Genomic DNA, 26,437 nt, shown 5'->3' on the forward strand with positions numbered 1-26,437 from the left:
TGATTTCGATGCTGACTGTGGTTTGTTCCCTACAGCCATAACTGGAGGAGATGCTAAATTTCAGCTAACGGTTAAAGAACCTAAAAATGCAGTTTTTCTTCTCATCCACATTCATGCCCCCTCAATTCTATCATACAGCAAGGGCCACCACAAGATTTAAATTTGTAAACCCCAAAAGGCCACCACGAAGATTTTCCAAGGATAACAAGAAAAACAATTTCTAAATAATCCTTGTCTGTGAAGATCTCAATCAAGCTGGTAGTGTTAACTCATTTGTGACCAGAGAACAAGGCAGGAAAGGCAGTGAGGCACTGAGGCCAGGTTTGCTGCCCAGAGAAGCACAGGCCTGGCGTCTCCCCTTCCCATCTGAATCTGCTATTTAGCAGCAGAGGGTAACAGCAGAGAGTAGGAAGGCTTGCAGAAAGCCAACTCCCAGGAAGCCAGCCTCCTCAAAACGAAGGCCTGCTTCTGTCAACGCGAGCACACGCATTAGCTCACTGAACCCTCCCACCCCCCCTCTGCAGCATCCCTGTTACCACCTCCACCCTCCTGATAACCTCGGAGCTTAAGGAAGTCTCCCCGGGATCGCTGTGACGGTAAGCGGTGCGCACAAGCTATAGCATCGGTCACCAAGCGAATTAGCTCTTAGAACAAGTAGTTTCAGAGCTAAGGGGCCCCCAGAGCCCTCCTCCACCTCCTCTCTTTAGAGAACTCTCCCCCACTTTCCCCAGCCGAAGTCATCCTCGCTCCTCACGGCTTCCAAAGAGCACCGCACATGCTCTATTATTACTCAGGCAGGAACCCACAGGACGACACGGTACGTGAAGTCAAGAGACCCCGGCCCGTGCTTGCACCTGTCCGGTGATGGGAAGCTCGCTACCCAGGAGGGCAGCACGGCCCGACCACTGGAAAACTTCCATTTACGGTAACGGAGACCTCTCCCGCGGAGACAGCAGCCCCAGCCGCGAGGCTGCACAGGACATTCTCGGGAGACAAGACGAGGCCCCTCCCGACCTCCCTCAGGCCCCGCGCACCCACAGGCAGCCAGGGCGAAGGGACTCGCAGGAGCCCCCGTCGGGCCCGCGGCCTGGAGCATCCCCGAGCAAACCTGCTAGCACGCCGCCCCCGGCGCACCCTCGCTCACCCGCCCTCCGGCCCGGCCGCCGGCGGCCCCAGAGGCTGCCATGCCCGCCGGCGGGGCGCGTCAACTCACCGCCGTCCTCCCGGCTGCACGGCCGCCGCACTTGTGACGCAGCTCGCAGCGCCGGCGTCGCGCAGCGATGAGCGACGACGGAGGGGTGGGTGTCTCACCGCCCGGGCCCCGCCCCAGGGCGCAGGCGCGCGCCGCAGCGCCCCCTGCGGCCGCGGCAGTTTCCCGCGCCTGCGCCTGGAGGCTCTCGGCTTCCGCTTCCTCCGGTGTGTGGTCTGAGCTTCAACGCCACCTGACGGCTCCCGGGGTTCTGTTGCTAAGAAAACCTCGGTGAGATAGTTTTGTGTTTCAGACAGCACGTCACAACCTGTGTGCGCGACAGGTTTCCATTCAGCGGGTGGTGACCAGCCTTTACTAGGACATGGCGAGCAGGACCCTTGCCGTCCTAGTCCTCGCGAAGCTACCCGGTCCTCCCGGCCGCCCTCCCCCGCAGGAGTGTCCTCCCCGGGGTGGAGGGAGAGGAGGGGGCCGCCCTCCCCGCAGGAGTGCCCCCCTCCCACAGTGAAGGGAGATGCAGGCCCTGGGGTGTCTGCGGCAGGCCCTGGGGTGTCTGCGGCAGCCCCTGAATGGCCAGCTGTGTGTCAGCCAGCCCCCATACAGATTGCTGTCTCTCTTGATAAAAAGCCAGGAAGACTCCAGTAGAAGGTGATGGTAGCGAAGTGGGGTCACCGTGAATGCAAGCCGGGAAGTCTCCCAGTTCTTTTCTCCGTGGCAGGTAGAGCTTCTCGGGTCCAGTTTACCAGGGCGGTCTGCAGGTCTACCATCGATTTCAGAATACTGTTAGGCCATACAAGTTTATTCACACCAGGACATGAAGTTCACCTTTGGGGGCTTTTTGAGGAGGCCGTGTTGCCCAGAAATTTGCTGAATACGCACATAAGTCTCCCAGGGCCCGTTGTCTGGTCCTCAGTAATTCCTTCAGTGACTCCTGGGCCATGGAAACTTTGTCCAGCCCCAGGGTACCCCCTGCATGCTACTAGTCTAAAAAGTTTGGGTCCAAGTGAGCAGGCTTCAAGACATCCTGAATTGCCAAAATTCTGATGTGGTTCCTCGTAAAAATCAAGCTGTTCCTGTAACTGTTCTGGATTTATTTGACCACAGGACATTTGTTCCTAAGGCCAAGAAAGGATGTACAAAGTATACCTTCAGACTCGCAGACAATTCCCATTACGTTGGGATTTATTTGACCACAGGATATTTGTTCCTAAGGCCAAGAAAGGATGTACAAAGTATACCTTCAGACTCGCAGACAATTCCCATTACGTTGACCTACATGCTGAGTGGACCCTGTTCAGGCTCATCCCACAGAAAATTGAACCTCCAGTCCTGGGACCTAGGTTCCTAAAGTGCAGAAAGGCCTTCACATTGGTCTGCAAGGCACTGGCTGTTAGCAGAGAAATCATGAGTAATCCGCCTTTCTGTACAACCATTGCTTAGTTTTGGCCCGTCTGCCCCTTCGTGTTTGTTGGCAAAATTTGTGAGTTTCTCTGGTTTTTGAAGATAGACTGATTATGGGGCGCCTGCGTGGCTCAGTGGTTAAGCGTCTGCCTTCGGCCCAGGGCGTGATCCCAGGGTCCTGGAATCGAGCCCTGCATCAGGCTCCCTGTTTCGCGGGGAGTCTTCTCCCTCTCCCACTCCCCCTGCTTGTGTTCCCTCTCTCGCTGTCTTTGTCAAATAAATAAAATCATTTTTAAAAAATGAAAGTAGACTGATTATGATGTGACCACTCCCAAACCAGGCTAATTGTACTATCTTTACTTTGACTTTTAGCTTTAGCTCTTGAATAGAAAGAAGTATTTTTGAAGACTCCACTTTAAGAATGATCAAACTGCGGCTATCAAATTGTCTCCAACTACGTAAGTAAAGCAAATTTTAATTTGTATGATTTGGGCTTATTTTTCCTTTTCTGCACATCACCTGTAAGTTCCCCGCCTCTAGATTATTCTAAAAGTACACTGATCTTTTATGCCTTTTAATTTTATCTGTCGTGAGAATATTAAGGCTTTCACCCTACTGTCTGCTTGCTTCTAAACCTGCTACTATTCATTTCCAACTGAAGCAAATTGGGTATTGACTCAACTTTTGTCGGGCATTATAGTTGTGAATAAAAACTCAATGACTCATCTCCCAAAAATGAAATAGAATCGTTTGAGAAAATATAGCATAGACGACGTGAGAGTTCATCATGCGTGGTAAAATTATGTTCAACGAACAAGCTGTGTCACGTACACGGGTCATGTACTGCGAGGGAAAATGTGTTTCTTGCTGTGAGTTGTGCCAAGAAGTTTGAAAGTCATTGCAAAAAGGCTTTCTAAAGACTTTCCAGCTCTAGGATTCTGTAATTGTGTTGCAACTCCAAATCATTCATTTAAAAAAAGATCTATCGTACGCCAGCTTTCACCCCTGTGCCCCCAGAGCACCAGCCATGGGTCCCTGGCATGGCCTTAGCAACGGTACCGTGACACGGGGGTAACGGCCTCCAGGGTAGCGAGGAGCATGACCAGGACCTCAGGTGATCCACAGCCGCTGTGCGGTGATAGGGAAGCACGGTCTGTATTGGCGACAAAGCGATAGTTCTGCTCATACTTCCGCGGTTTGTTGCTTACGTTCATAATCACAGGAAGTGTTAAATTCTAGTTAGAGGATAAGGAAAAGAAAGGTGTAATCATCCACCAATTCTCACGGATCCCCTGAACACCTGTTGCAGAGTAGACTGGAGAGAGTTGCTGGGGTGACTGGCATTTAAATGTCTGCAATGAGGCGTGGTCTCGCAGGTCAGGAGGGAACAAAAGGGTATGAGAATAAAACCAAGTGAAAATCCAAGCTAATTGTGAAATAATTAGCTTAGGCGCAGATCCCCGGAGGCCGTTTTGGGAGGCCCATCTCGAAGGCCTGCAAGTGGGATGGAGCTGTTCCCAGAGTGGCCAGCTGCCTTTCTAACCAGCCTGGACCCAGAGGGAGTCCGCAGCAGGCACAGTGTCCGGAACCTACCCCGAGACAGCTCTCCTCTCCCCTCAGAGTCACAGGTCTTAGCATCTCAGAAGGAGAAGGAGCTTTCCCGATCTATCCCACATCTATCTCCCTCTACATAACCCCATTATAAGGTCATCCAGCCTCTGCTTGCACACCTCCAAAGACAGGGAGCTCACCACCTCATTGGGCGGAAGAGCAGCCTTCGCTCTAGTTCCAGGAAGCCTTAGTTGACTTCCTAGAAAACAGAGGGGTCCGTGGGTGTGGCGTAGGGCGCAGGGGAAGGTCCTACTTTCTGCTCAGAACAGGCAGAGGGTGGGGGAACTCCATGGGCTGTGTGTCTGCCCTGTGTGGGGCACTCCGTGGCCCTCCTCAGAACCCGGTCTGGCAGAGCCTGATGTCAGGAACCCCACCCTCGTCCCCATGTTCCTCCCGGGCGCCCCCCGCCCCGAGGCTGATCTCCCACCCCACCCCTCCCCAGGCTATGGTATCTCACTGACGCCCCTGCTCTAGGGCCTCCACCCTTCCCTCTGCCCCGAGGCTCCCACTCTCGGAGGGACCTGCACCTCCTTCCGTGCTCCTTGCCCCCGTGGACAGGCTCCCAGGCCCTACTTGTTTTGGGGTGGGCACACAGGGGTTAACGCAGGCTCTAGCGACAGGGCTCCTGGGCCTGCTCTTGGCTGCTGCACTCCACAGCCTAACCTGGGCCTTGTTTCCTCACCCCTAAAATGGGGATAATGTGATGATAGTACCTTCCTTTTAGGGCTGATATGGGGAAATCAATGCTGTTGTTTTTCTGGGAAGTCCTAAACGCACAGCCTACCTTTGGGGAAGGCCCTGAAAGCCCTGAGTCTCCTTCCTTCACTGGCTCCCTGAACACCTAAGGGCACATGCATCTAAAGCCCGGGCGACCCTGGGCCTCATCGGGAAATGACCTACTCTGGGTGCTTCCTCTCAAGGAAGCTTCTAGAAAGTGATGGGGATTCTCTCCTTTAAAGCAGTGACCCCACAGACCTATCATTGAAATTTTTTTATGATGCACCCTGATATGTGTACGTTATTTATAAATTATGTATGTTCTATTCCGCTAATATATGTATTATATCATAAAAGAAATACAAAAAATAGGATTTAGAAAGGATGAGATAAAAGTAAATATGATCTGAAGGTCTGATACTGTCTTCCCGTACACCAGTGGACGGTCTTGCCCACGTCAGAGACCCCAGCGTCTCCACATTTTTGTTGTGGTTTTAAACATTCGGAGAGTTACGGCCGACCAAGCCCTGCGCTGAGAGGCTCACGTGTGCAGAGTACCCGTGATGCTCAACCTTCTGCCTTAATCCACAGGGATCCCTCCCTGGTCGGGACTGAGGGGAAGGAGCCCGACCCTGAGGGAGCAAAGTGACTTCTCCAGGGTCACTGGGCCAGCAGGTTGCACTGTGAGGTTGAAACCCAGGCTACTGGCTCTCTCTTGTTCCACTCCTAGTCCCAGTGTGTTGGGAGAGGGGAAGGTGGGGAGCAGGAGGTCCCAGGAAGGGAAGGTGTGGCCGGGGTAGCGCAGGACTGCTCTGGGGCTGGGGTGGGGCCCCGTCACTCCTTCTCCAGCTGGTCTGGGGAGGCTGAGCTGGGAAGCCCCCCCCTCACCCCTGCTGACAGACCCCCATCTGGGGAACACAGGCCCAGGCAGCCTGCGCCTTTACTGCTGCTGACCAGGGGGTGGCAGTCGCTGCCTGCCCTCGGCCACTTGGCAGTCCCTGCCCTCCGCAGCTCCAGCAGAGTCCCGAGAGTCATTACGGCACCCCAGGCAAGGGCCTCTCAGGCCTAACCCTAACCCCAGGCAAGGGCCTCTCAGGCCTAACTCCCCTCACCTAGCGAACGGGGGTCAAAATACCAGCACCTGAACTGCTGGTTGTTTCAGTGTGGTTCCCAGCATCACCTGGAAGCTTGTTCAGAATGAAACATGCTCGGGCTCCCCACAGAGCTGGGAGTGGGCCCCGCCCCGTGATGGTGATGCGGCCTCGGGTGAGAGCCGCTGCTCTCCACCAAGCCAGGAGACGGAGAAGGAGAGCCAGGCGCCAGCAAGGGTGGTGGCCCAGCCCCTGCGGTGGTGCAACAGCCCCCACAAAGCTAGGAGCACGGAGGATGCCAACCCCACGTGGTGTGAAGCCCTGGAGACCCAGCTGTGGGTCTCCCCCCTGTGAGCCCTGCAGGTGCTAGCAGGGAGATCCCCCAAGGGAGTTAGGGGGCGGGGGGCAGCAGAGGCCCTTGCACTATCCATGCACACCTGGCCGAAGGCCTGTAGCCTCTGGCATGGCCTGGGCAATGCTCTTCCTTGCACGTACAGTGATTCAGGGTGGACCCCCCAGTGCCTCGTTGGATTCGATTCCCCAGCTCCCGGCCAGGGTGTGGCTGTCACCTCCTGCTGCCGTTGTCCCCCGGCCTGGTCTGTGTGGAGCCAGCCTGGGGGCTCACAAAGGGGTCCCATGGAACCCCTGCCCGCAAGGAGTTTGCAGTGACTCTTGCCAGGACTCTGGACCCTCCTCCCCAGGGGTCAGCCTTCCGGTCAGAGAGGCCTGTCTGACTCCCCCTATATCAGAAGCTGGGCAATTCCATTACCCCACGTTGTGGGAGAGAAACGTTGGCCCAGGGAGAGCATGAGGTGAATGCAGAGGGTGTAACAAGGCCGTGCAGAGTGGGGACAGGAGCCCAGGCCCTTAGTGCCCGTGCAGCCGCCCCTCTGCCCGAGGGCGGAGCGCCCCTCCACCAGCCTGCAGTGCCTACACCCCTGGAAAGCAGGCAGGAGTGGACTCCCCCGCGCTGCGGACTGAGTCAACGGCCCAGCCAAGCCGCAGTGCAGCTGGAGGAGACAGGCCATTCCGGGGAAGTACAGGGCCTGCTATAGCCGCCCGCACCGTCGGGCGTCGTCGGCATTTACCTGCTGACCTAGGAAGTAGCAAAGGCAGGCTACGAACAGCTGCTGAGGAAACCCTCTGTGGGAGGGTGAGAACAAGGAGGGAGGCTTGGCCTGACGGGGCAGGAACAGGGTGGGGAGGCCGTGAGCCAGCACAGGGGCGGGTCGAGGGGTCCACCTGCATGATGAGAGGCTCAGAGGAGGAGCAGGGTCCCCTCCCTGTGTTGGGAAGTGTTCAATAACAGGCTTTGAGGGAGAGAAGCCAAACCCGGCTGACAGCACTCCCTGATTTCTGTGGTGTCGACGCGGCTCCTGGGGGCAGGTTGGCGCACGGCACGGAATCTGGTACAGTCAGTATGCAGTGTGTGTGCCGCTCCAGCACCCCCAGTGGTGCCGGCACATTCTGGGGCTCTCAGCCTCGGCCCAGCGTGCATAGGGTGAGCACACCCTGCAGTGTCCATCCCGGAGGCTGCCCGGAAGCGGTGTCCTCTGGGGAGAGCTACAGATGGTGGCATCCAGGGTGTGTGTGTGTGTGTGTGTGTGTGTGTGTGTGTGTGTGTAAGGGACTGCGAAAGCACTGGGAACACAGGGGCTCTCGTTTATAGAGTTGGGGGGGCCAGGACTGAGAGCGAGGTGAGGACAGATCCAGGGAAACTGCTCCCCTCCGTGGTATCCAGATCCTGTGGACGTTAGCCGCGCAGACCCCTAGGGTACAGGCAGAGTCGCCCCCCTTCCCAGCGTGCGTTCAGAGCCCACCATCCGGGTGCGGCCCCGCCGCTCTGGCCTCTGGGTTCTCCCTGTAGCCAGGCCCATCTCCCTGACGCACTGCCCACAAATCCCGGTGTCACTGTGCCCTGCTGGGCCACGTAGGGATCCTGAGGCCCAGCTGCCTTGCGGCTCCTTCTGCACCTTCCCCGCGGGTCCTGAACACAGGACTAGATGTGCCCAGCCACAAGCCTAACAAGGGCACCGGGCTCCGTAACCTGAGCCCAGCGCCTGTCCCCGTGCTCGGAGATGTCTGTGATGACCAGGCTGACAACAGGGTGGGGGGCACCACTGAAGGAGGGGCTGAGGGTGCCTGTGGTGGGGAGGGACTGGCAGTGGGTTTCAGGGAGTCCTGCTGGCAGGTGGACCAGGAAGCCCCGGATGGGGACACACACTGACCCTTTGGCACCGCGCCTCTCTCTGGGGCCTGGGCCTGCTGGCTGGTGGGCCGCCCACTCTGGAGCCTCCCTGACCTGCCCTTCTGGCCAGAACTGGCCTCAGGAAGTCTGTCCCTACTCGTTCCTGGCCCCTCTCGCCCGCGTCTAAGCCAGAGCAGTGCCCAGAGGCAGCCTGGGATAGGGACGTGCCCTCTGTGTCCGGCCGGGCCCTGACCGCGGCTCAGCCACTTCTGAGAGACTCTCATATTCTCATCTGTGAGACAGATGCGGCTCCCTGGTTGTTAAGATGAAATGAATAAGGTGCGGGTGCCACGTGGCACCGTGCGTGGCTCCGGAAGTCTCCATAAGCGACTGGAATCAGCAGTTCTTGTCTCAAGCTTTCATTTTGCTGAGAGGGAAACCAAGGTCCAAAGAGAGGGCTGGCTGACCCGAGACCCCGCGGGGGCGACAGAGGGGGTATGCGCTGCCCCCACGCCCTGGCCCTGTGCACAGTCCTCTGCCCCCCTTCCTGCCCCATGCAGGTCCCCGGGCCTTTGGGGAGTGGGCAGCTCTGACTGGCACCCCACGCTCTGCTCCTGCCTCAGTGGCTGCGTCAAGGGAGGAGTCCGGGCCCTGGGCTGGCTGGGGGGGACGGGCTGGGGCGGGCGCAGGGGGGCACGAGGTCTTGTCCATGGAGTGAGGGGTAAGGAAACCCGAGTTCCAGCAGCGGCTCCTGCACCTTGCGGGGAGCGGGGAGCAGGGCACAGCTGTCCCCGGGACTCTGTGTCCTTGGTCACACATCCGTGGACCCTCCGTGGCGACGTGCAAGGGCTCGGAGCCCGGGCCGGGCAGGAGGAACTCCGGCCCCTCCTTGGGTCAGGCCTCTGGGGATGCGGCTGCTGCCCTGCACGGCCGCCTCGGTAGACCCCTTGTCAGTTAATTTAGCAGCTCGGTGTCCGGGGCAAGTGGTCTTTGAGAGGCGTAATATATCGCGTCAGAGATGAGTTATGGGGCTCTCCGCGGGGCTGCGGTCATGCCTCCCCTCCCCAGGCCCTCCCCCAGAGGCTGGCTTTGTCATTAGCCCCTGTGTTTGCATGTCATTGCCCCCCGCCCCAGGGCAGTGGGTGGCCACAGGGGACTCATTGGAGGCACATTATCGGTGCTGGTTGTGAGGGATGATGTGGGGTGATGGGGCAGACCCATCTGCACACACATCAGGCCCTTTGTCTCAGGCTGGTGGGGAAGATGAATGAGGCTTGTCTAGGCTGTGCTGCCCAGGGGTCATCAGGGACTGGGGATGGACCTTGGGGACCGGGGACTCACCTCGGGCTGGGTGTTGGGTAGAAAGTAGACTGCACTTACCTCTGTGGACAGAACCAGATCAAACAGATTTGAGTGAGACAGCTGACGGGGGCCGAAACAAGGAGGAAACCCCACAATGCAGTACAAGTCAGTTTCTGCTCGCCCGTGCAGGGCGTCCCCCCCACCCCCACGAGGCTGATGAAGTCTGTGCAGCTGGCGGTTCCCTCTGTGTTCAGCCCAGGCTGGCGGAGCTCTTAGACCAGCTGGCGCAGACGCCTCACTCTGTGGTAGGGAAACTGAGGCATGCCCAAGGTCGCTGCAGGAATCAGCAGCTGGCCCGGATGTGATGAACTCACAAACACCTCCACTCTATTGGGGCACAACTCCAAGACAAGGTTGTGGGAGCAGAGACAGCAGAAGAGGTTCCTGCCCACTCCTGCGCTGGAGGGGCTGCGCCCGAGGGCGGGCTGCTCTGTGCGTGCATGGGCCGTCTTGTTCCACAGATTTGGACAGAGCCAGCCGCATGACGGTGAGGGCCAGAGCCAGGGGAGCTGCGGGGGAGGCCTGCGGCCGGGGAGCTGCTACATGTGGGTGGGGACCTCACCAGGCAGTTGCCGACCTTCCATGTTTCCCCATGGACGCAGAGCACAGTCCTGACCCCTTGGCCTGGTGCCTGAGGCCCGCTGTGGCCCACCTCCCACACCCACCCAGACACTGGAGACCATTCCTCGGGACTCACGGCACAGTGCTCTGGCGCTGACCCCTGGGGATTCTGCCCTGATTCTGAAAGTCCCCCTTCTCACGTGTCTCCTCCCGCTGGATCGCGTGCCCACACCTGGGTCCCCAGTCCCCATGCCAGGGGAGGCACCCAGTGAAGGAAGGAAGGAAGGAAGGAAGGAAGGAAGGAAGGAAGGAAGGAAGGAAGGAAACCACAAAAGGCCCGACACCGTGGAAAAGTATTTCGGGCATACTTGCCAAGGGCCTTCCCCTGGCCCTCCCCTGTGTCCTAGTCATCCCATTCCTGGGACAGTTTCTTAAGGAAGTGATCCAAAACACAAGGAAAAGTCTGCAGAGACACACACGTGCATGCCAGCGCCCTCATACCGTGAGGAGTGGGCCAGTCCTAAGCGTCCAGTAGAAGGACACACATGGCCCCTGGTGATGCAGCCGTCCACACAGGGGGTGCAACCCGGAGGGCGAGCGCGGAGGGAGGAGACAGGTGCCTTGTTCCGGGGTGGCCCGATGTTGCGTGAGCGCCCTGGGTTTGAGGGGCCAGATCTCTACGGGCCATGGTCCCACAGCGGCCTGAGACGCTGCTCTGCTGGTTTATTCCTCTGCCAGTTTCCATGGTTTTAAAATACTGCAGCTGTAAGATCGTGTTTTCTACCTGGTGGGACCGTTTCTCCTCCCTGTCCTTCCTTCGCAGAGCTGTCGTGCCTGTCCTGGTCTGCTGAGTCTTCCCTATAAATCATAGAGCCAACTTGCCAGTCTCCTGCTGGCGTCTGGGTTGGGCTTGAAGTGACGGAGTTTGCTGAGAGAGAACCGATAGCTCTGGAACACTGAGGCATCTCTGTATCGGTTTTGGAGATTGAGGAGAAAGCAGCGTGAGCACCATTGGCGGCCTGGCTGCTGCCGATTCTCTCGAAGGGAGGGAAGAAGGTGGTGCATGACTGCACGTGTCTGACCGCGTCGAAGTGGTCTGGGGGCCCAGATGGGGACATTAACGATGCAAACAGTGGGTTTATTTTCTGTTCTCCATTTTCTATTTCTTCTGTAAAATATTTTAATTTTTAAAATACGTAGACCTATTTTTAAGGAGTGGGACATTGACAAAGCATGGGGGAGACCAGGCTGCGGAGGGAAGCTGGCTGTGTCCCACCGGGAGAGGCTGGGGGGCTGGTGACAGGGGTCTTGGGGAGGGGGCGAGGCCCCCGGCGGCAACGCTGTGCAGGGGAAGGCGGATGAAGGGGGGCTTCTCGCAGGCAGTGCCCCTGGCCCTCAGCAGCTTGGGCTCCGGGGGCGCCCCTGGGTGCAGGCAGCATGCGCGCGTGAGGGGTCCAGTCCCGCCTGGGAATCTCCATCAGGGAGCTGAGAAACCCATCTGGGCCCGAGTGACCTGGGGCCCTAAGGGGATGTGCTTGCTGGAGGGTCTCTGGCGAACTCCCCGACGGCCGCTAGGGGGTGAGGGACGAGAGGTCCAGGTGAGTGAACGACAGACACTGGGAGATATGAAGTAGCTTGTGGGTTCCTGACGGCTTCCAGCCCCCCCACAAATCACACCCCGGACTTGTGGCCGGGATCCGAGCCCCCAGGTCAGGCTGGCCCCTTTCCAAAGGGGGCCCCGCGGGTAACCCGCAGGACGGCAGCTGTTTTCAGCCTAACAACCCTGGTGTTCCCATCCCTCCTCCCTCCCAACCTTGCAAACACTGGATCGAGGGAGGGACGGGCTAGTCCCCACACAGTTTGGAGGGGAGGCTGAGGCTGCCTGAGAGGGGAAGTGACCTGCCCAAAGCCATGTGGCAGGAGAGCCACGCAGCCCACATCCCTCCGGGTGCCCCCAGGCTCCGGCCCGGCCCCACCGCATTCTGCAGTTCTGAGGTGGTTGGAACAATAAAGACATTTCCAAAGCGGACTTTGTTCTCCCATCACAACCCCCACCCCGCTCCGAGGGTGAAGCCTCCGGACAGGACATGGATACGTCAGGGCAGAGACAAGATGGATGGGTCATCGGTAATGAGCTAGTCCGAGTCCCCCTCACGGGCGGGGGGCGGGGGGCTGTAATGACCACTGGGCCCAGGGTCCCTGAAGATGGGCAGCCCCACCCGCCATCCTTCATCTGTGCCCCTCAGAGTGACTGTGGCGGGACCTCCACCCCACCACACACGGTGCCCTCGCCCGTCTCTGGGGCACCTGTGCCAGGGGGCAGACCCACCAGAGCTTCGTCAGGACCAAGCCGAAGGCAGAAGCAGTGGAGGTGGCATTTCCGGGAGGGGGGGGAAGGGGTCAGTGCGGCCCAGAGAACTCCAGTTTGGGTGGAGGCAGGAACCCCATCCTGAGCGCCTCCCTCCCCTTGTGAAGCCGCAGAACCTCCTACCTTCACGTTTTTGCTTCTTTCCGCCCTGGGGAAGGTGGGGCACACGGGCAGACCCAAAGCCTGAGACAAAGGCCCCTGACCACCCTGAGCCCCTGCCCCACCCCGGGAGAGGGGGATAGATAAGGACCCTGCTTAGCTGCCTCCCACCAGAGTCCGGCTCCCGAGAAGCTGCATCGATCGGGAGGGGGCTCAGCGCTCCGCCTGCACCTCTCCTTCTCCTCCTCTGCCCTCCCACCCCCTTCTTAGGGCGCCCTCGCTCCTGGGCCTGAGGAACAGGGCAGACAAAGGCCAGGGGAGGGAGGGACAGTGCAGCCCCTGGGACGGCTGTGACACAGGCCAGCATGTGTGTGCAACCAGCCTGAGAACCGCCTGCAGAATCCTAGTGCCTCCTTGTGGCTCACTGGGCATCACTGCGGTCTGCTCTGTGCTGCATCCTGGGCTGGGCACCGGGCCCTGGGGCTGCTCGCGGCCGGCCCACGGGGAGGAGAGCCGTGTGTGTAAATAGGATGAGCTCTCTCAGAGCAGTCAGACAAGGGCCGCGGGGGCCAGAGGCAAGGGTCAGGGAAGCTTCCGGAGCTGGGGGGTTTGCCCTGCACAGGGCAGGGAGAGCAGCACAAAGTGCACGTGTGGACGGGCGAATGGCTTTGGGGGGAGGTGAGGTGAGGTGGGACGCAGGAGCCCAGATCGCAAAGGCCCCCGGGTACCAGGCCCGATTCTGACGCTGGGGCGCTGCAGAGGGGTGTTAGTTGGGAGTAGGGGTGCTCGTGGAGAATGGGGATGAGGCCCAGTGGGGCAGCAGCTTCTGGGACCCGGGGGAAGGCCTGTTTGGCAGGGAAGGCCCATCCACTCCCCGGAGCCAGGTCCTGTGTGCTGGACGGTGCCCCCCAAGGTTGGCCTGCCTGGGCCCTAGTGGGCAGCAGGGGCAGCCAGAGCGCCATGCCAGACCCCCAAGATGGAGGCCGTGCCCAGACAGCCAGCTGCCCCTGCTGCCCACTGTGCGACCACCAGCCTTGGCTGCCACACCCGGTGAATCCAGCGCGGCTGGTGGAGCCGTGCCCCCCGTGGTTCCCATCGTGATGACCACCCAACAAACTGGGGACAGGGCCGAGGGAATGAAATGGTTCACTTCCAAACTCTGCTGCCGAGGAAGGCCCTGGCTGAGCGTCAGCAGGCCCACAGTGCCCACTTCCACGGCTTGTAGGCAAATCCCGCTCCCTCTTGGGGCGTCGGGCTCAGGTCTGCACCGCGAGAGTCCGTCCTCCCAGCCCTGACCCAGCCACATCCTCAGCCGTGCGGAGAGCTTCGTGACTCTCTGAACCCTGTGAGGTGCTCCTGTACGCGCAAGACAGGAGCTAACGCTGAGGCCCGATGACCCGGCCACGGTCAGCACGCCCACGACAGAGCCTGGTCTCCCGCTCTGTCATCTGACCCGTTCGCAGCGCGGCTATCTGCCTCATTCGCGCTGGTGGGAAGGTGCTCACAATCGCCCCGTTTGCTTGTGCGTATTTGTTTCCAGGTGGGGGTGGGGAGAGTCACGCCTCCCCTTGGGGTCCTTCCCTGCTCCCCAGAACAGCCAGCCTGGCAGGCCTCTGCTCCCGGGGGCCACTCCACAAAGGCCCGCCAGCCAACTGCCGGTCCCCACATTGTGGCCTGTGAGTTCCTTCTGGGGGTCTGTGGAAGGGAAGGTGGGTGGTGACCAGGCCCAGGGCCCCCTGGGATGAGGCCGCATCCTGCATGGGCGCCTGGCCGCGGGCAGCTGTGGGAGGGGGCACGCTGCCCGACGGCGAGCTCAGCCTGGAGATGCTGGCAGGCGGAGGGGGGCTGGGAATGCTCAGCTGAGGTAACAATATGGCCCATGAATCATATTTACAAACACTCCAGTGAGCAGGAGAGGGACGTTAATTAAATATTCACGTCCTGCGAGCCTCAGGGAGCCGTGTGGATGGGGACATGATTGCACGCGGCAGGAAGCACGGTGCTGCCGGAATGCGGGGCTGCCATGGGGCTCCTTCAGCAGCCTGGCAGGTCTTATTATGGTGATTAATTTCGCGTTATCAGCACCAATGCAATCACCATCATAGGCCAGGAAAGCCCTCTTCATCACTCACAACCCGGGCTGGGGCGGCCGCAGAGCAAGAGGGGGCACCAAGCTTGTCGCCGGGGGGAGGAGGGGGGAGAAGCCAGTCAGTGCCCCAGCTCTCCTGCTCGGAGGCCTTCCTGGGAGGGGCCGTATGGTCTGAGGACCCAGCCGGGCGGAGGCCCCTCAGGTGGGGCTTCCAGGGCTCACCCAGCTGCCTCATTGATTGGGAAAAGAGAATAGAAGCTCCCGGACATCTGGGAAGGCTGGGGCAGCTGGAGGAGCCTGGGGGCTTCTGGAGACCCACATGCCCCACATCCGTCAATCTCGATTACGGAGGGCCACCGCAGCATTGTCCTGGCAACGCCGGGCTGGGGGATGAGGGAGAAGGAGGTGGGCGTTGCTCTCGGCTGAAAGGCCGTGAATCCGGCGATGGTGATTGAGCACCCGTGACGGGCAGGCATTGTGCTGGGCCCACACGTGCCGCAGGAGGGGCAGCAAGAGACGATTGATCAGGGATGAATGGGCGTCTCTTTCTTTATGGACTTTCAAAGGCACCATTTGGCATCCTGAGCAGGGCGATCGATGAGAGGCAGCTGACCTCCCCACCGTGGCCACCTCCAGGCAGCAGGTGGATGGGCCCACGTGGGGGACGGCCAGAGGGCCTCTCCAGCGCCCGCTCTGCACGGTGAGCCGGGCTGGGGGCCCTTCCCGGAGCAGGGCTGTTGGCCATCAATTTACCCTCTTCTTTTGCACTGAAAGGGAAGCTGGAACAGTTGCCGTGTTTCCTGATAAATTATAACCAGCGGCTCCCCAGCCTTGCAGCCCAGAGCATCCCGGCACTTGTGTAAATCAGACTAATGAGAGCTGAGGCTGTCATGTTTGAGAGCAGGCCTTCATTCGGCACACCTTCACCAAGCGCTCGCTAGGTGCCCAGCCTGTGCTGAGTGGAATACAGACGGAATGTGGTCCTGGCCTGCGGAAGGTCCCTGGGCCGTGAGACCGGCAGACACGCTCACACCAGTGCTCACGAAAGGCAGGGCTCCCTGCTGGACAGAGTCTGGACCCTGGAAGGAGCACCGCCACGTCCTGTGTGGCTTTGGGCCCGAGCCTCAGCCACTCTGAGTTTTGGTTCCTTTACCCGAAAAGGAACCACAAGGACACCTACCTTGCAGGATGGGTGTAAGGATTAAAGGACCCTGCAGTGCAGGGCCCAGCCCTGTGCCGGCCCCAGGATGGGGGGACAATAGACAGTGAGTTCCCTCTTTCTCCTCTGCTCCCGCTGCCTGCGGTGAGACCACCCTGGACCGTGGGAGGCAGAGGATGGATGCTGGACTGCACCAGGTGGACAGGGAAGGACATGCCAGCAGGGGATGAGGGGTCCGTCCGACTTTGAGAATGAGGGCTGGGGAAGAGCAGGGGTTGTAAGAGCAGGTGGTGTGGGGAGACACAGGGACACTGGGGCAGGAGGGAGACAGAAGATGGGCTCACAGAGGTTGCACGGTGCTGAGGGAAGGGCTGGAAATTTGCCCGCCATGCCAAGCTTTGGGGATGTGCCTCAGCAGGAGGGGCTGGCCCAGCAGCAAGCCCATGGCAGGGACAGGCAGGACCAGACAAGCCACCCGGGGAAGGGGCCAGTGTCCATTCATCCCCTCAGACACAGGCTCACAGGCAGGGGATTCAGGAACACACAGAGAGACAGCCACACAGACAGAACACCACGGATGCACTGGTTCAAACACACAGTGGACACGTGCACAGTCGACAGACAGACGGGCAGGAAGCCCGTTCAGGAAGCACCGTCATGGGGCATGACCACCCGGGCACTCAGACTACACGGGGCACAGGGGGACCAGCTCAGCCCAGTTTGTCCAGGACTTTCTCACTTTACCTCGGGACGTCCCGTGTCCTGGAAACCCACTCAGTCCCAGGCAAACGGGGACAGTTGGTGACCCTAAGTCAGAGACACACACAGACCCACATGGGCAGACACCGTGAGCCACACACAGAGCAGAGACACAGCCCACCTCGCACAAACACACACCCAGACACACGCGCACACACACCCACAAACACGAAAGGCCACAACTTAAACCACTGAAACAAGGGCCAACAGACTCTAGAAAGAACAAAAGCAGCCACTGAGTCAGTGGGCTACTGGGACGTGGCTGCTGCTCTGATGCCACGGAGGTGCTTCGGGGGCTGGGGGAGGAGGGGCGAGCGGACGTGGCCGGCCCCACGCGGGATGTCCGCCCAGCTCCAGCCCAGCTCTGTGGGCTAACGTGCTGCACGGCTGACCCGAGCGGGGCGCTCTGCACACCGCTCACCCAGGGATGCTGACGACGCCTCCATCTTCTCGGCACGCGGGGACAGAGGGAGTAGCCGCGTGGGAGGCACCAGGCACACAGGGCCGAACAGCTGATACACCCGGCCCCAAGGGATTCAGAGAAGGAAACCCAGACCCGTGCGTAAACGTCCACACCAGGTGCACGGCACGATGTCCTGAGTGCATGGCTACACTCACCTGGGCGTCACCCCGAACAGGACACAACGCAGGGACGTCTGCCTGACTCAGGCACTGCCCTTCACAGTAGACACGCCTGCACATCGTCTCGTGCGATCCTCCAGAGCCACGTGAGGCCAACAAGCATCACGGTCACCTCCAGTTCCCAGACGCAGAAGCCAGGCTCAGAGAGGCTGAGCGTCTGGCCCAAAGTCACACAGCGAGGTCTCTGGCCTTGGTCCCGAGGTCTGCAGAGCCCAAGTTCCTTCCCCGACACTCCCTTACTTCCTACCGTCTCAACTACTTAGTGGGAGACAGTGGTGAGCAGTCTGTAAGTCCGTGGAAGCTCTGACCTTGGAGCCCTGCAGGCTCCCACTAGCGATCACGTTGACCAACGGCCACAGCGGGCGCGGTAGCGGGGTCCTGCTTGCACTGCCTCTGCTGGTCTCCAGGAAGGACTGGCTTCCCTTCTGCCTCCTGGAGAGTCGGCCGGTCCGCAGAGTCAGCGGCAGCCGGACTGCCTCTCCCGAGGTTCCTCAGAACTGATGTGTCTCAGGGCGCCTGGATGCCTCGGTCAGGGAGCCTACGACTCTCGGTCTCAGGGTTGTGAGTTCGAGCCCCATGTTAGATGTAGAGATTGCTTAAACATAAAATCTTAAAAAAGAAAAAAAAGTAATTGGACATGGATTTCACAACAGGGACTCCGAGTCAGCCCGATGCTTTTGGACCACGGCCCCTTTCAAGACTTTGAGCAAGAAAGCTTTCCAGGGGGGACCCCGACAGCCACCTGCAGGTCCCGGCTTCCAAGTCCCTCCTAGGCCTTAAATGGACTAGACCGCCTACTCCGAGGACTAGAGCTGTTCTCAGCTCACCCAAACAGGGCTCTGATCTTGCTGTCGGGGACCATCTGCAGGGCCCCGGCCCGGGCGGCCAGGTCATTCTAGGACTTTGTCTGGATCCCCCACCCCCCGCCCCCACTGCCACGGCTCTAGTTTTGTTATTTGTTACACAGTTTTTTGATAGGACAGGGAGTTGGTGTAAACGCCTACAGCAGGCCAGCGGGTCCCAAATTTGGCTGCATGTTATCATAGCCTGGACGTCCAAGCCACAGCCTAGAGTAATGATGTGGGCATCTCGGGGGGCAGTGCCCAGACATCAGATTCACCTGCATCCTCAGATCCCAGCGTGCGGCCCCCCTCGAGAACGAGGGCTTCTCACACTCCAACGGGTACAGATGCCCTGTGGGTCTTGTTAGAATGCACATTCTGACTTGTCAGCTCAGGCTGGAGCCTGGGAGTCTGCATTTCCAGTAAGCTCCCAGGGGACCCCGTCAGTCAGGGGGTCCCTTCCAGCCCAGCCCCCCTTCAGACCTTCTTCCCTTCCTCCCAAGGATTGACTGTGGTTCTCCAGGGCTCAACAAGATGGGGTTCCTGCCGCCAGCCCACCAGCCAGGCCCGCGGGGTCCTTCCACGCTCCTGCAGCGCCTCTGTGAGCCAGGCTGTGCCCGGGCTGGCTGCCCGGGGGCGGGGGGCAGACACACAGGCGAGGGGACAGAGCCTTCGCCGCTGGGCTGCCGGGACAGTCTCACCATCTGGGGGCTCAGACGACAGAAATGCACCAACTCACAGTTCTGGAGGCGAGAACTCCAAAATCAGAGGTCGCAGGGCTGGCTCCTGCTGAGGGCTGGGAGGGAAGGCTCTTCCCGGGCTTCTCCCCGTGGCGTGCAGTGTCCGCGGCATGCGGATGGCCGTCTTCTCCCCATGTGTCTTCATGTCGTCTTGCCTCTGTGCGTGTGTGTCCCCAAATTTCCGTCTTTAAAAGAACACCAGTCACATTGGGTCAGGTTCCACCCTAAGAGCCCCTATCGGACTTCAGCACATAGACTTAGGGACACAATGAAACCCGTAAAAGGTGGTCATATGGGGAGTCAGCCCCAAGTCACTCCATCATTTGGGTTTTCACAAGGAGCCAGAAATCTGGATTTTTCCACGCTTGGCAGAGTCTTCCGTTTTAGAGGTACGCCGCACCCCTGCCTGCCATGCCTGACCTTGGACGGCCCACCCTCCTGTCCCACAGCAGCAGCGGCAGGGTCCCGCACTCCCCGTGACGCCCCCAGGCTGGCTCCCAGCTTCAGACAGGACGCCCCCCTTCACTTACCCTTGCCATTCAAGCCGCCGCGTCTGTGCTCCTGCTTTCCTTCTGTCTGGACTGTCTACCCGGCAAACTCCAGGCCTTCAGGCTTCAGCTTAAGCGTGGTCCCTTCTCTGAAGCCCCCCACCTGCCCCTGGCACAGTCCTTCCGTCCTGCTCCTGAATCTCGGGGAGCACCCCTCTGTCACGGGGCCTGCTTCCCATGGTCAGGGCCGGCTTGCTTCTGTCTTCCCTCCGTCTCTACTCCGTGGCACCGTGGGATTTGGTACTCCGTGGCACCGTGGGATTTTGGTACTCCGTGGCACTGTGGGATTTTTGGTATTCCGTGGCACCGTGGGATTTTTGGTACTCCGTGGCACTGTGGGATTTGGTACTCCGTGGCACCGTGGGATTTTGGTACTCCGTGGCACTGTGGGATTTGGGAGCCAGCCTCATTCCTCCGCTCTTAGGAGCCTCAGATTCTGCACTGAGACAATCATGGATTCAAATCCTGGCTTCTTGACCTCGAGCAAGTCACCTAACCTCTCATCCCCACTTTCCAAGTCTGTAAAGCGGGTATAATAACAAACCCCGCAGAGTTGGTGTGAGAATTAGGTGCTTCATAAATATGCGTGAATGAGAGCAGCAGCCACTCCAAGAGGAAGCCGGAGCTCCACGTGGGCTGCCGGACGGGCCAGGAGTGAGCTGAGGGCAGGTGCTCACGGGCGACGACCAGACAGCCCTTGGTGCTCCCGTGCACGAATCCCATTCATGCGTACAGCAGGCCCGGTGGTGCTTTCGTTTCGTCTGGGGGCAGAGAGATAGCCCCGGCCCAGGAGGCTGAGGTTCACGGTGCTTGTGACTCCCTCCGCAGTGCACGGCCCCTCGGCCCCTCGGTGGCGACCCGGGGCAGATGGGCAGGGCTCGGGGCCCCACCCTGCTCCACTGCTTGGCCAGGGGCCAGGAACCCCCTCAGGCTGCTAAGCCAGCCGAGGGGGGTAAGGGACCACCTCTGGGGCTGGCCCTCCTGGGCTCCCCCCAGGTCTGTGTCCGCGGGCTGAGTGACCCTGGACACGTTCTACCCTGTGCTTTGGCTCCCTCCTCCAGGACCAGTGCCACTCCCAGGACAGTGGTCAGGTACGAACGGAATACTCGCTCCCATGCTGGTTTTTAGTAAAAGCTCAGGAAATGGACTTGCATTCATTCTGTGGGACTCCATGGTCCCCAGGACCCCTTCAGCCCTGGTGATGCCTACCCCCTGACTCCCAGTCCAGTGCTCCTTCCACTCCATTAACCTAGAAGAAACTCACCCAGCAGGGCACGTGGGCCCCACCCCCAGGCTTCCTGAGGCATCAGCTTTCCTTTGTCCTGTTCTGCTGACTCCCAGATTGTCCCAGCACAGGGGCCCCAGCCCCCACCACACAGAGCTGTCCTGAAGACCCCCACTGGGACCCTCTCCAGAGCCCCCAGCTTGCGGGGACTGAACTCTGACCCCCATTCTTCCAGCGTCAATTTGGCCTGCCTTAGGGCGTGGGGCGGGCCAGCCAGAGGCCCCTGGGAAGCTGAGGCTCTGGCCTGCCTCCAGGCAAAAGCAGCAAAGCTCAGCAGAAATGCGGGGGACAGGGACACCGGTCAGTGGCCTGGGAGGAGCTGGGCAACATGGGGTCTGCAAAGGCAGGAGCTGCCAGCCCGAGAACAAAGGGGTCTTGGAGAAAGGGTCCGAGAGAGGGCCCGGGCCCCAGCTCCTGCTTCTGAGAAATCTGCCTTGGGGAGGAAACACCAGGGATCGGCCACACCCCCCAGGCAACTGCAGCCAGCTGATGACAGCCCACCGGGCTTGGACTCTGGGATTCCTGCATCCCAAGGTGCGGTGTCCGTGTCCACAGAGGGCCCCTCGCAGATTTGCCCCACTGGAGCCCAGAGGCCCTTTCCCCCTGGCCCGCTGCGGAAACCCTGTTCACCCTTCAGAGCCCTGCTAAGTGTAATGTCTCCTCTCGGGGAGGTTCAGCTGTCCTCCCCGGGGCCCCTGAAGTGCCTCCCTCCCCGCTTCACCGCACTTACTGCATGGTCCCAAACTTTATCTTCCCCACCAGCCATGTGTCCCAGGGCCATGTCTGCTCACCTCTGAACTCCATGCCCGGCCCACAGTATCTCTCCAAGGACACCAGGCCAGCGACAGGGATCCTCTATCCCACAGTCTTTCTGCTCCAGAGATTTCGAAGATCGATGTTTCCAACCAAAACAGAAAGGGGATCCTGACTGTAAGCACATGCGTATGAGCGTGCCGCAGCACACAGGGCACCTGGAGAATGTTCTGGAACCCACAGACGTGACATGGACACGTGCAGCTGTGATCTCCCAAGAAGTCTCCTCTGCCTACCCGCCGTGCCACCTGAGCCTCCTTGGGCCAAGCAGTAAGGACCCAGGGAGTGGTCCCCCCACGCAGGGCACGGCCAACCTCTGAGACCACGTGTCAGCAGAATTCCATTCGGCCCCCCAAGCCCCTGTCATCGGCCTCCTGTGCCCACCAGAGCTCCACTCTGAAGCCTGAGGTGCCCCCCAAATCCAAACGTTGTGACCCAGATTTCCCCACAGCTTTGTCCCATGCCAGGCTGTCTCTCTACCCCCTGAGTCCCTACTCTGGCCAGCTGGCTCCCTCATCCTGCACGAAGCCTTCCAGAATGCTCTCTCCTGTTGTTGCCCTAAGTCTTACAGTCTGCACAGGTCCGTCTGTCCGTCCCCATGAACCTCAGAGCTGTCGTATCCAAGGTGGAGCTCAGCAGCCTTCCCTGAAAATGCCTACCTCTGTCAGGGCGAGTGGCCACAGCCTCGGCCTCCGTGCGGCCTCTAGCTGGAACCCCAGCAGCATGGCTCCCCTTCTGTCCCGTAGCTGGCCCCCTGGCCCCCGGCCAAAGCGGGCTCTGCAGGAGGCTGCACAGGGCCCGGACAGGCCGCACACCGATGTGCCTCAGCATCCCTCCTCCTGCTCAGTGCCAGTGTCTTCACCTCTGCCTGCCTCCCTGCCGCCCTGGGATACGCGCTCTTAACCTCCGGGGAGCAGGCCTGGAGCCCCACCCCGGGTCCAGGCTGCCCCCACTGGCAGCTGTCCTCTGCGTCCCCCTGCATGGGCTCACCAGTCCATCCTGCCTGCCCACCCGCACGCTGCGTGCTGGGGTCCGAGCTGCGGGTGGGGAGCGCACCCCACGCCAGAGCTGGAGCGCCTGGGGCCCTGTGCAGCCCCACCCACCTCTCCTGTGCCCGGAGGGACTCTGCCGAGGCTCTGCCAAGGACCCCACCTTGCACCCCTCCTTGGCCTCCACGGAGGCCCGTCTCCTAGTGGCCAGGGAAATGACCCGACTCAGACAGGAGCCCCCAGCTTTGGTTCCCCGGCCCCCTGCCCCCGCCCGCTCCCCTTTGCCAGCTGCACCCATCTTCTACTTCTCCTGCATCTGCCTTCAGAGACAGTAAACGCCGAATCTCTTCCCCCCAAATGCCAACAGACAAACCCCCGGCTAGTCCTTTGGACACCATGTCGCCTCCTACCTTCCACTCTCTCCCCTCCCCTACACCGCCATGCTTTTTGAAAGAAGAGTCTACTTTCTCTGCTTCCTTTTTCACTCTTTCCATTCTGAACTCGACCCACTAGCCCGCTTCCAGACCCCACCACTAGGAAACAGCTCTGGCTGCAGTCCCCAAGACTGTCTTGCTGCTCACTCTAGGGGACATTTGGTGGCCCTTGCCTCCAGGAGCCTCTTGGAGCAGTTGGGTCTGTTGGCCCGTCCCTCCTTTTGTGAAACGCAGTGCCCCCGGGTGCTAGGAGGACGTCACACTCTGGTTTCTCTCCCACACTCTCTCTCCTTCGGCTCTCCCCTGCTCTGTCTGATTCGCCACCATGGCCTTCTGCTCTCCCCGAGCTGTGTCCTGTTCCCGGTGATCTCCTGCACACTCGTGTCTTCACCTGCCCCCTGCACACGATGACGCCCATCTCGGCACAGACCTCTCTCCCGAACTCCAGGACCGCACTGGCCCCTGGGTTCTGGACGCCCCAGACAACGCAGACCCAGCACATCCCAAACAGACCTCGCCTCCTGCCCCTGTGCTCCCCATAGCAGCAAATGAGACAAAGTGCACAACCCAGACAGAGGGAGTCACCCCGGGCTCTCGTCCCCTCTTCCCCTCCCTGCAGGGGCAGCGGTCATGTGATAATGTTGGGCCACCTGGACGTACAAGGAGAATCACCTGGAAAGCTCGCCAAACACAGCTTCCTGGGCCCTACCCCTGACTTACTGAATCCAAACCTCCAGGGCTGGCACCTGGGAATCTGAATTTCTGGAAGGCTCCCCCATGTTGCTGTGATGCCTGGCGTTCAGCAACCCCGGTTCTTCCCACACTGCTTGCCTGTACTGGGTGTCAGCTTCCTCCCGGCTCCCCCAGCCTCCCCCACTTCAACTATGCACTCCAGCCACGCGGAGCGACACGTGGTCCCCCAAATACACGCACTGTTTCACAGCTCCTGTCTTTCCACACGTGGTTCTTTCTGATCACATCCCCCCACCCCCGATGGGCTCTCAGTGTCAACCCAGGCCAGGCCGACGGGCTGCCTCTCGGGCACGATCAGCCCATGCATCAACCACGGACGTGGTAGGTTCCCCGCTGGTTAAACAGTAGACCCTCAGGACAGGACCTGGCTCTTCAGTGGTCACCACCCCCAGAGCCGAGCGCAGTTCCCAGCTCAGAAAGGTGGTGGACAGGAGAATAAAACAGAAGAAAGGCGGATGGCGGGGGGCTCAGAGGATGACAGCGACTCCACCCACCTGTTTGGCGGCCCAGGCCACGAGCTAGATCTCTACCCAGCAGGGGCCTTGCCGCGGATCCCGGGGCTAGGTCCACAGAAGCACCGAGATGATGGTGTTCTTGCTGCCCTCTTCACTCTGGGTTCCCCCCCTGTAAGAAGCCAGGCCAGTGGCGGGAGCTTGTCCTCCCCTCCGTGTGCCCCCAGATGAGGTCTGGGGCTTCTAAGAAGTCCTGGCCACCTCCAAGCTTCATGAGTGAGCACAGTGGGCTTGCAAGGACCCCAGGACTGCCTCACACGCAGATATGGAACTGACCCCGCCCTCCCCATTCCTGGCCCCTGCTCCCAAGCTTGGCGTGTGAGGACAGTGCCCCACTGCCTTCCTGTCAGGGCAGCCCCACTGGAGGGTGGACCCCCTTCACCTGGCCCTCTTGCCCCGTCCCTCTAGTTCTCTCACCATGATTCCCTCCTTCCTCCTCTCCTTGCCCCCTCTGCCCACCCACTGCCTCTGCTGCAAGACCTGCCAGGCACGCGGACGCCTTATCCACAGCCCTCTGACTGTTCCCACGGGCTGTCCCTGTGGTCCTGACTCCCCACTCTGCTGACCTCCAGCCTCTCCCCAGCCCCGGTCTTAAGATGGCAGAAGCCTTGCTGGGGAGCACTGTTGGCTGAGGGGGGAGGCTTGCAGAGCTGGCTGGCATCCCTGTTTTGCCCCTCACCAGAGATATGTCTGACCCTCTGTGAAGTGAGTTTGAGTCCGTAGCAGGCCTGTCCCCTGCCTCCCACAAGCAGGCTCAGCTACGGAATTTGTGGAACCCCCTGCAAAATGAAAATGCAAGACACGTTGTTGAAAAATGATTAAGAATTTCAAGATGGCAAGAGCAGAGCGTGGAACCAAGCACCAGGCCTCTCTGCGCGCGTGGGCCTGTGGGACGGCTCAGGTCTCACACCGATAAGGCCAGCCGCGCCCACATCTCTTGCCAGCTGGACATGGTCTCTCCCCCTCTCTTATCCTCAGCTGCTTTCTAAGACAGCTCCTCAGGGCCCCAGGGCAGGAGCCCAGCCCCAGCCCCCTCCAGACGCCCAGAGCCCTGTTCAGCAGGCTGTCAGCATGGATTCCTGCAGCCCTGTGGGGGTCTTCCCCCCACATGTCCTCATGTCCTGGGGCGGCAGAGCACTCATTTCCTTCTCAAACTGATGCTCACTCACTGAGCCCCACCTGGCCGGGCTTGAGCAAGAGAGGACACGTTGACGAATACTCAGCCATTGCTCTGTAGGAGCTCAGTTCATAGCAGGATTAATACTTGAGCAAGAGCAAAACCAAACACGGATCCTGCGGGTTCAGAGAAAAATAATCATTACTGATTAGGAAACTGAGTATCACAAAGGGGACGGCATAAAGATGGACTTTGATGAACAGGCGAGATTTTAGGAACCCGGACAGGAAAGGGGCATTCCAGGGAGAGAGCACGGCATGGGCAGAGGCTGGAGGTGGGACATGCGTGGCTGGTTCTAGAACCCTGAGTTGTGCAGCTTGGCTAAGGCAGAGGGATGATGGCACAGTGCACAGGGACTGGAAGGAAAGCTTGGGGTCAGCCATGGAGACTCACAGGGCAGCGGTGAAGTGTGTGTATCCTCTTGCTGGAGACACCGAAGGGGGCTTTAAGCATGGTGCGCGCTTGGGAGCAATGGGAGAAAGAAGGAGACTGCCTTTTCAGAGTGCAGAGCCACACTTCTCCGCACGGCGGGCTGCTCCCACCCGGGTTCCAGCCCTGGCACCGCAGTCCTGAGGCTGTGAGGCCTCCGCGGCCTCCTGCCCCGCGCACGCCAAGCGAGGGCCCACCATCCCGCGAGCCCCTGGGTTCCGAAGCAGAGCCCAGGCGGGGGTCGTGGGGCTGGGGCTTTCCCGCCACTCGCTCGCACTGGCCCTGAGCCAGTGTGTGTGGGGGGGGTGCGGAATAGGATCCTGCACTGGGCTGGGGGTAAACCGTCTGCGCACGCCCGGAGGGCACGACCCGGAGTGGGGAGAGCGCGGCTCCCAACGTGGACGGCCCCACCACCCACTGTATTTTAACTTTCTATTACAGTTCTTCTCAAACATACGCCAAAGTAGAGAGAATGGTGCAGTGCTCCCCACGTCCCCACCGCCCCGCTTTCACAGTTGCCGCCTCCCGGCCAGTGCCGGATCGCCTGGCCCTCCCCCAGGGCCCCCAGCTGTAGAAAAGCCGGCGCCGGGCGCGCAGCGCGGAGGCCCGGGTGCGAACGGCGGCGGGGGGCACGGCGGGGAGGGGAGCGGAGCTCGCGGGG

General features: G+C 60.2%; 1 protein-coding gene and 1 long non-coding RNA gene across 2 annotated transcripts in view; one reads left to right on the forward strand and one right to left on the reverse strand.

Moving 5' to 3' along the window:
* Nucleotides 1-1,247, reverse strand: part of WDR61 (WD repeat domain 61) — a 19,417-nt gene extending 18,170 nt beyond the window's left edge. The window contains exon 1 of the mRNA XM_040642919.1: nucleotides 1,214-1,247. The gene's annotated coding sequence lies outside the window, so the exon portion shown is untranslated. The remainder of the gene's footprint in view (nucleotides 1-1,213) is intronic.
* Nucleotides 1,248-1,396: 149 nt separating this feature from the next.
* LOC103660309 lies at nucleotides 1,397-26,379 on the forward strand. Its single transcript, XR_567773.2, has 3 exons — nucleotides 1,397-1,480; nucleotides 2,981-3,066; nucleotides 26,218-26,379. It is a non-coding gene; the product is annotated as an uncharacterized LOC103660309 (long non-coding RNA).
* The last annotated feature ends 58 nt before the right edge of the window (nucleotides 26,380-26,437 follow it).

The sequence above is a fragment of the Ursus maritimus genome, unplaced genomic scaffold (genome assembly GCF_017311325.1).
Source record: "Ursus maritimus isolate PB19 unplaced genomic scaffold, ASM1731132v1 scaffold_27, whole genome shotgun sequence".
In the NCBI taxonomy this organism is placed as follows: Eukaryota; Metazoa; Chordata; class Mammalia; order Carnivora; family Ursidae; genus Ursus; species Ursus maritimus.